Consider the following 9,622-nt stretch of genomic DNA (forward strand, 5'->3'; position numbering starts at 1 on the left):
TGAAATAAAGGGAAAATGCTTTCCAAATCTATGGCTACCAGTGTATTATTTAAAATATGCCTGATACTTACAAAATTGTATTAATCTTCAGCAAAGCCACTCAACACTATGGAAGGCTTAACCAAACGACCATAACCATCTCTAAGCAATGAAATTCTGGTCACAATGCCAGTCAGACTGCTGTGAACATGTCAGAGTAACATCCATAATATGTTTTCTTTGGGAAACAGAGGGACACACTACAGTCACATGTATCAAATGATTTAGAGTCATGGTTCTTTTCACATACGATGGATGCTGTCATAAAGACATGAGGCTGCTGTGCAGCAAGAAAAGCACATTAGCTATTAACCTTCCCCCAGCCGATCAACTTTGTTTTGCAATCTTTCCTCAGAACCATTAGAATACCCTGAAGAAATAACTTTCCAATTAAAAAGGATCTCTGAGAACAAAGCCATTTTATCTCTGACTCCTGGTGTTCTTTATTCCAATAATTTAAATTGGAATTGATTTTTCAATTTAGCCGTTGACTTGCTATGGACACACAGCTGAAAAGGCCGAATGGAATTGCAGGGCTGAAATATTTGTCTTTGTGATGCACTCCTCATAAATTCACAGGAGCCTCCTTTTTTTTTTCATGCATTTTCTTTCTGCTGCTACTGCTTTAGACAACAGCTTTTTAGGTCAGCATGAGTAAACTGAGAAAACACGTCCAGTATAACCTCGAGGGCCTCAGAGTCAGTTCTTCATACATCTATTTAATTGTTACATCCCTGAGAAAAATGAATAGATCTAGTGTAGTCAAAGTGATAGCTGTTTTTCAAAGCTTGAAAATGTGTTCTACAATTTTTGTGTGTATTTCTGATTTTATACTAGTTTTTAAAAATTAACAAAACTCAAGCACCTATAGTCAATTAATTTCACTGTGTTTAGTACAAATATGCGACTACATAAATAGCTCAGGTATATATTCTTATTGTTCTGGTGGCAGTCTTACTTAACACAGTAATTGATTTAGCCATGGAACAGTTCTGAATTAAGTACTCCAGTTATTAAGGTGCCTTTTAAAAGATTAAGGTCCAGTTCTGACTGTAGTTCAGCTCAGTGTTAGTGCAATGAAACACTTGACATAACTATGAAGAGAGTTCTATCAGTTTGACTGAGGACAGAGTTGGATCCCAACACAGAGTTTTGTCATATCAATATCTAACTTCACACTGTTTAGTTAGTAACTTTTTCTGGACAGACAGAGCTGAATAGCTATTACTGAAAGAAGAAAGTAGAGCTGGGGAAGGAAAGGGAAAAAGTGGTCCAGTTAACTGGTTATTCTTATCTATTATGGTAGGTTGTGCTGCTAAAGAAGAGTGAGACATAGTTGCTACTTATACCTTTATTTTTGTGACCTTTCATTCTTGTCCCTTCTTTACTCCTGCAGTGTAGTGGGTATATATGGCAAGATAGAAATTTCTCTGTCCCTTGATATGATTCAAAGTGGTACTCCATGATTTTCCCACTGGATAGAAGTGTTGATGTGCTTTTGATCTCCCAACGTGGAACACCACAACCTGAAATTCACCCAAAAATGTAGATCTTCCACCTGGAAGTACTGGAACATTGTAATTAATGTGTCTCTCTCAATCTCTCTCTTTTTAATATCTCTCTCTCTCATCCAGCTATCCATCAAGACACAGGTTATCATTTCCATTCCTAGGTAAAGGTGGTCATCTCGCTTTTGAAATGCGTTAGAAGATTTTAGAAATACAAGTCAATGTAATAGCTAATAATAGAAAAAAATTCTTAAAGAAGAACCAACATTAATAAAAGGAATCCATTTCACCTAACATATAAAATGCCCTAAGTACCTCAGATATGAGTTGCTCTGCATCTCTGCTTGAGGGCCAAGAATCACATGAAGTGTCTGCATTAAGCAGAAAAACTGTAGCCACAACTCAAATTGCCAAGTTAATTTACCTTCTGCTTTACTCCAGGGTCCTGATCCCTCTGTCTACATGTTAATCTGCTCACTAGCTGCACTCTGAGCAAACAAGAAACTCTGTGAGTGAGGAAAACCAAACTGGTTGATTCTAGGGTTCAAACCCTACAAGAAACTAAGTACCATTTTGGAGACATAAATTTCACTTAAATTCAACGTGTTTCTAAAAGTCTAAATTTTGTTAATGAAAAGTTATTCTGTCTGTGTAAGTTAAGGCATATAAAGTAGGCTTCTTTATGACTATGTAACCACTGAATAGATTTAAAATGGTCTAATTACATTTGAATAAGTGGGTATTTATTATAGTTAATTAAATGGTTAAAAATGACAGGTAACAAGACTATATTTAAAGAGCTAGTCTTTTCAGAACATAAGCCTAGTATTTGTGGACACTAGCGGTATTTAGGGTGAGGATACTTCTATTCAAGTCTATAGTGTTATGCCAGTTTATATTATTTAGTTAATTAATTAGCTAATTTAATAAAAATAAAGAAAAAAATAAACCTGTGACTTCCTCATGGAATAGCTGCTTTCACCACAGTGTTAATTTTGCAAGATGAATATTCTCTGAAAAATGAGTGCTGCAAGAAAAGGATCAAACACATCTATGTTTGAAAGCAGCTCATCAAAGTGTTATTCTTGGATATGTCCCTGCTGCAGTAATTTTATTGCTTTAGATGGGAAATTAACTACAGAGTTTACTACTGGTAAACTCTGCAGAAACAAACAGTGACAAAGAAGAGTATCATTTTCCCTTTCTCATGGAGAAGACCAGGGAAAAAAATCAGTAAAAAGATATTTTGGTATTACTGAAATTTGAGAGTCAATCTGTCTAAACCTCTGTCCAGACAGTCCAATCCTTAAAAAATCAAAGTCTATAAATTTTCAAAAAGTTGTTTCCACAACATGTGTCTCACTGTCTGTGATATGTTTATGCTAAGTGAAAGAAGACCATAATGTCATATCATTCCCTCAGTCTGCTTCGATCTGCTTTGCACTGCTCTGGTTACGTTTCTTTTAGATGTACCTGTTCTATAGAAGAGTAGATAAAACAGTGTGTACAAAAGAAAGTGTGTTGCCGGGATCCAGATCAAGGACTAGTTCCCTTATCCTTTTTTTTTGTTTGTTTGGTTTTTTTTGTTGTTTTGGTTTGGTTTGGTTTTGGTTTTTTTTTTTTTGTTTTTTGTTTTTGGTTTTGTTTTTTTTTGACAGTCTGCCATTAACCTGTACATCTAGTACAGGATGTCTCCACTTAATGTCGAAAATTCTTATTCAAACTGGGATGTCCACTAGAACATGAATAAACTTGTGAAGGTAACTTTGTAGAAACTGAGAGGACTATGTTACCTGTTGTAGTTTAAAATACTCTTCTACAAATATATGAAGTAGTGAGGATGGGAGAAGGAGGAAAAATATCTAAGGGAATGGGAAAAGCTGTGCCAAGAGCCTGTAATTACTAAACTACAGACAGTTAAGTAACAAAATTGATTTAGGCTTTTAGTGACCATTTTAATCATTAGAGGTAAAAGACATCTCGCTTGTTTTCTACCATGAAAAATGTATAAACATTTTAACTACTTTTAAAACAGGTTTTAGTAAGTTTATAAATTGAATTGTCTATAACAATCTCTTTCAATAATGTTATCTTGAACTCAGAAGTCCATTCTATTTCTTATCATATCTTTATACTTTTTTTTCTTAATATATTGTGGGTCATAGGATTATTTGACTTTTTCCAGGTTCCTCAAGCTAGTTGTATTCCAAATACATGTTAGAATGATATTGAGGCACATGCTAGATTTCCCCCATCCTTATCAAATTTGCTTTCCATGAAAAGCAGTCTCAGACTCATAAACCAGTCTGGAATAAAAGGACAGTCTTACTGGTCTGGTTGACTGACAGAATGACCAGGACTTCTAATGTTTTATATCTTGCATTAGTCAGGAAAAGTGAGTGCAGACTGAACAGTATTTCAAAAGAATATCAAAAATAGCATCGAAGTTTCCACAGTTACTGAAGAAAATAAGAACTGAAATGGAATTTCTCTTGCATACATACACACACAGAAGCATGTGTGTATCTATATATATGTATGTACGTGTATATGCAACTGATATATTTTAAAATACTTTCTTTCCATATGGTCTGATGCAGGTCCTCTACATAATAAAATGACCAAACAAATGACAAGAAGCTGTTTTGGAGACATTTTATCAATAGGCAAGGGCAAAAGATTGTTATCATCCTAATACACTTTTGAGGACATTCCACTGCTGGATATATCTTGAAGTATATTCAAGACTGTTTTCTAGTCCTGACATACAGACAAGGGAGCAGACTGTTTCAAGAGAAGGAAGTGCATTTTTTATTTTTAAGGAGAAAACCAAAAAGAATGGAAAAGCTGCTCATTCCCCAGAAGACTAAAGTTCAAGTCTCTCTTCTGAAACAGAGATCTACATTGCCATTCATTGTATGTTGTATTAAAAGCAGTCAGTGTGTTGGCAAAATTGGTATCTCAATGTACAAGACAATGCACTGCAATTATTCCATTTTGTACTAGTTTGAGAACACGTTTGATCCTTTAAATTTAGGGGCCTTTAAAGTCTCTTAAAGATTCTGAGAACCTGGAACTGATATGTTTGGCCAGGAACATTTCTTTCTTTTTCACCTTCTCCCTAGTTCTCCTTCATGATGGCTATGTTCTCTTTGATTTCCTAAAGACACTTAAAGATGCTTTGCTTTTTACTGTTAAGGGAATCGACATTATAGTGGGGAGATATTTAAATATGCAGTTATGATACACTTTTAGAGACTTGAATCCAGAATGAAGTTTAAAACAACAATGAAAAAGTTGTTTTGCTTAATTACAGTTAAGAAGGTTGAAAACATTTATTTGTTTTTTAACAGTATCCAAAAGTGTTCTCAACATATGCAGGTAGAAGAGACTATTGATTATCTAAGTGCATGTATGGAGTTCAATATCACATACATCAGATTCCAGACTGACACATCATTTTAGACAAATGAAGTTTCATTGACTGAGTACATGAACTAAACCTTTGACATTGTAGACACTTTGGAAAATGATCTTTTCCAAATTATTACTTTTATGGATGTCAGACACTTGGCCGCTTTCATTTCAAAGTATGCCAACTGTAATGAGTAAATGATGCAACAGTTCTCAGATTTATATAGCCTATTTTGTTATCTAACATCAATAAAAACAATAATTTAGAAATCCTTGCATTCACATTAAATTTTATAATCACATTTCTGTAGGAAATGAAACCAAAACAAAAGAAGAAACAAACCCCAACAAAACCCACCCCCAATAAATACTCCGAAGGTATTGTTTTATTCCACACAAATATCTTGTATACACTAGCATAACTCAAACATCACCTATCTTTAGCTAACTGAATCAAAGCCATTCAACTTGATGTATAGTCAGAAAAATTACGCATCTCTTTATTTGTTTATTTAAGTCTTTATTTGAAGTAGCCCTAAGCAGAAGGTGAGAGGCATAAATAGATAGCTATAAGTGAGTGAACACAGAATCACAGAATGGCTTGAGTTAGAAGGGATCTTAAAGATCATCCAGTTCCAACCACCCTGCCATGGACAGGAACATCTTTCACTAAGCCAAGTAGTCCAGAGCTCCATCCAGCCTGGGCTTGAGCAGTTGTAGGGTTGGGGCATCCACAATCTCTTTGGGCAACCTGTTTCAGTGCCTCACCACCCTCACCAAAAAGATTTTCTTTCTAGTATCTAATCTAAACCTACTCTCATTCAGTCTAAAACCATTGTCCTGTCACTACATGCCCTTGTAAAAAGTTCCTCTTCAGCTTTCTTGTAGGCTCCCTTCAGATACTGAAAGGGTAGAGTTAGGTCACCCTGAATCCTTCCTTTCTCCTGAACAACCCCAATTCTCTTAGCCTTTTCTCATAGGAGAGCTGCTCCATCCCTCTAATCATCTTGGTGACCCTCCTCTGGAATTGTTCCAATATCCTTCCTGTCCTGGGACCCCAGAGCTGGATGCAGCATTTCAGGTGGGGTCTCACCAGAGTGGAGCAGAGGGGCAGAGTCACCTCCCTTGACATGCTGGCCTCACTGCATTGGATGCAGCCCAGGACACAATTGGCTTTCTGGGCTGCAAGTGCACATTGCTGGATCACGTTCAACCTCCAATCCACCAGCACCCCCAAGTCCTTCTCAGAAGGGCTGCTCTCAATGTGTTCATCCCTCAGCCTGTATTGATCCTGGGGGTTGCCCCTGACCAAGTGCAAGGTGCAAGAGCAAGGTGCAGCACCTTGTACTTGGCCTTGTTAAACCCCATGAAATTCCCATGGGCCCACTTCTTAAGCCTGTCCAGATCCCTCTGGATGGCATCACATCCTTCAGGTGTGTCAACTGCACCACTCAGCTTGGTGTCATCTGCAAGTGTGCTGAGGGTGCATTTGATCCCTTCTTCTATGACATTAATTGAGATATTAAATGCCACTGGTCTCTATATGGACACCACTTCTCACTGATGTCCATCAGGACTCTGAACCATTGACCACTACCCTCTGGATGCAACTGTCCTCCCAATTACTTATCCACCTAACAGTTAACCCATCAAATCCATTTAGAAAAAAATGTGTTGTGGGGGACTGTGTCAAAGGCTTTAGACAAGTCCAGCTAAATGACATCGGCAGCCTTTCTCTTGTCCACTGATGGAGTCGCTCCACCACAGAAGGCCAATAGGTTCATCAGGCAGGACTTGCCTGTGGTGAAGCTGCACTGGTTGTCCTGAATCACATCCCTGCCCTCCGTGTGCCTTAGCACAGCTTCTAGGAGGGTCTGTTCCATGATCTTCCCAGGCACAGAGGTGAGACTGACAGATCAGTAGTTCCCAGCCAGAGTCCTCCTTTCTACCCTTTTAAAAGATGAGTACAATATTTCCCTTATTCCAAGCACTTGGGGTTTCACCTGACTGCCATGACTTTTCAGATACTATGGAGAATGGCTTGGCAACTACATCAGTCAATTTCTTCAGGATTCTGGGATGGATCTCATAGGGTATCATAGACTTATATGCATTCATGTCCCTCAGGTGATCATGAACCTGATCTTTACTTACACTGGGAAGTATTTTGTTCCCCCAAAACCCATTCTGCTCTCTGTGCACTTGAGAGGTGTGGAAAGAGAGTTTGCTGTTGAAGATTGAGGCAAAAATTTTGGTGATTACCTCAGCCTTGTCCCCAACCATTGCTATCAGCTTATCAGAATTGTTTATCAGAGAGGTACACCTTTGACTTTCCATTTCTGGTTAAAATACCTGTAGAAGCCCTTCTTGTTATTCTTTGCATTCCTTACCATGTTCAGTTCCAGCTTTGCCGTGACCTTCCTCATCCCATCCCTACAGAACTGAACTTCATTCCTGTAATCTACTCAGGTTACCTTTCTTTGTTACCACTGCCTGTGCATTTGCTTCTTGCCATTTAGTTTAACCTGCAGGTCCCTGCTCAGAATGCCAGTCTCTTGCCTTCCTTGCCTGATTTCTTGCTCCTGGGGATTGCTAGTTCTTGAGCTCTACAGAAGACTTAAAGAACTGCCGTGTCTGTTCCCCTCCCTTGTCCCCAAGGGGAATTGTATCCTAGGGGACTATCTCCTTGAAGAGTGGGAATTTTGCTTTCCTAAAGCTTAGTGTCCTAGCTTTACTCCTTACCTGACCCATATGTTTCAGGACTGCAAACTCCAACAACACATGATCAGGAGACATACTGGAGAAATCTGGACTTGTATGCTACTACTGAGCACAGTAAGATCCTAACCTTCATCAAGATTTTAGCAGTAATTTATCTGATTTGAAACTTTAGACTTGGATTTAGTCTTTAATTTTTTTTTTCTGGAGCTTCACTGATTCAAATGGCAATAATATTTGGTGCAATTATCATGTGATATGTGAAATTTCACTGAATTTCAATTTCAAATGTATTCCTTTATTTTTGTTACACATGTTCAGCTTTAAACCCAGTGAAAGAAAGCATGTGTGCATAACATCACTGTGGCATGAACAAGGAGATGATGTTACTCTGTTTATTACATTACTGATGATTAAGGAGAAACTTTTTTACCTTGAGAGTGACATTGAAAATCTGTCTGGACATGGCCCAGGGCAACTGACTCTACATGTCTCTATTTAAGCAGAGAGGTTGAACCAGATGACCTCCAGGTCTCCTTCTGCCTCAGCTGTTTTGTGATCCTCTGAATCCTTCTTTACACAACAGCTTCAGAATATATCTACACTTGTTTTTATGTGCTCCAGAAAATGCTATCTGTTGCATAGCTCAAATTCTTACTAAGAAAGTATAGCACATAATGATATCTGTAACCGAGTTTAGCAGAAAACTTCTGAATTCTTCATGTACATGATAAATGGTTTATTGTTTTTGCTCTTCAAGTGTGTATAGTTGCTACTCTATAGGCTACTACGTTTATTCATCCATTAAAAATGCTTTCTCTAATGCTTAATTATATTTATTTATAGACTGTTTCTATATGTGAAAGTCATTCTAGTTTTCTGAACATATGCTATGACAAATCAGTAGTACAGGTGATTTTATTTTCTAAAAGGATTCCTTTTTTATATTTGTGTAGTGGGGTTCTTTTGCAGTGCCTAATTGGATCACAGTAAGAGCGTTTTACTAAAATTTTCACTACAGAATGCTTTCAGTGGATCAAAAAACTGTGTGTGGGGGGTGTGTGAGTGTGTGGGCAGAAGAGCTTCAAAAAATGTATTATCTGAAATGAATTACTAATTGCCTGCAGTAAGAATGGGAAGGTTTTCAGTGGTTTTAACTTATAATCATTGCTCAAAATGTATTTATTTGGGGACCACTTATTAAACAAAATTAATTCATTAGGTTAGCTTGTGTCAAAAAATGAAAGCAAAGAAAAAGCTAAAATAAAGACAATCTTATGAACAAATTTAAAAATTATAACCTTTCAGTGCAGAGAAATGTCAGAGGTCACCTGGTTTTTAAGTTGCTGGGGTTTACTTATTATATGTAATCTTCTGAAGGAGAAGTAAGGAGGGAGCAGTTAGAATCTGATTAACTACCTATTATCCTTACTACTATTTTAGATGCACCATCTAGACATGCTACAGATGAGAACAATTTTAAGCAGTGTGGATGCAAGCCAGTCTGTACCACGAGGTCTTGTGGTCAGTGAACATCCTTTTCTAGTTACAATGTCAATGAATTTAGCTCATCTCTTTATGCAAAGAGAAGCAAATAATTTTATTTGCTATTTAAAATGTAGCACAAAGGTTCCATTAGGTTCCTACTTATCAAGCCTGGGTTTTTTCTTTGGACATATAAAGATGACATCTATGCTACCAAATAAAAAATTATAGAGATTATTCTGACCAGATTGCCAAAAGTGTCACACATTTTTGATGATACTTATGTTCCCAAATGTCACTTATATCAAGGAACAGGAAATCGGAATCCTAAGTGGCTTTCTATCTAACCTCTAACAATTTACTATATGTGAACAAAATCTAGAACATTTGTGCTGTGATTTTGCTGGGGAGAACAGTAACAATAGAACAGTATGAATAACTGTGAGCCAAAACTAAAG

Source organism: Pithys albifrons, chromosome 1 (assembly GCF_047495875.1).
Source record: "Pithys albifrons albifrons isolate INPA30051 chromosome 1, PitAlb_v1, whole genome shotgun sequence".
Classification (NCBI taxonomy): Eukaryota; Metazoa; Chordata; class Aves; order Passeriformes; family Thamnophilidae; genus Pithys; species Pithys albifrons.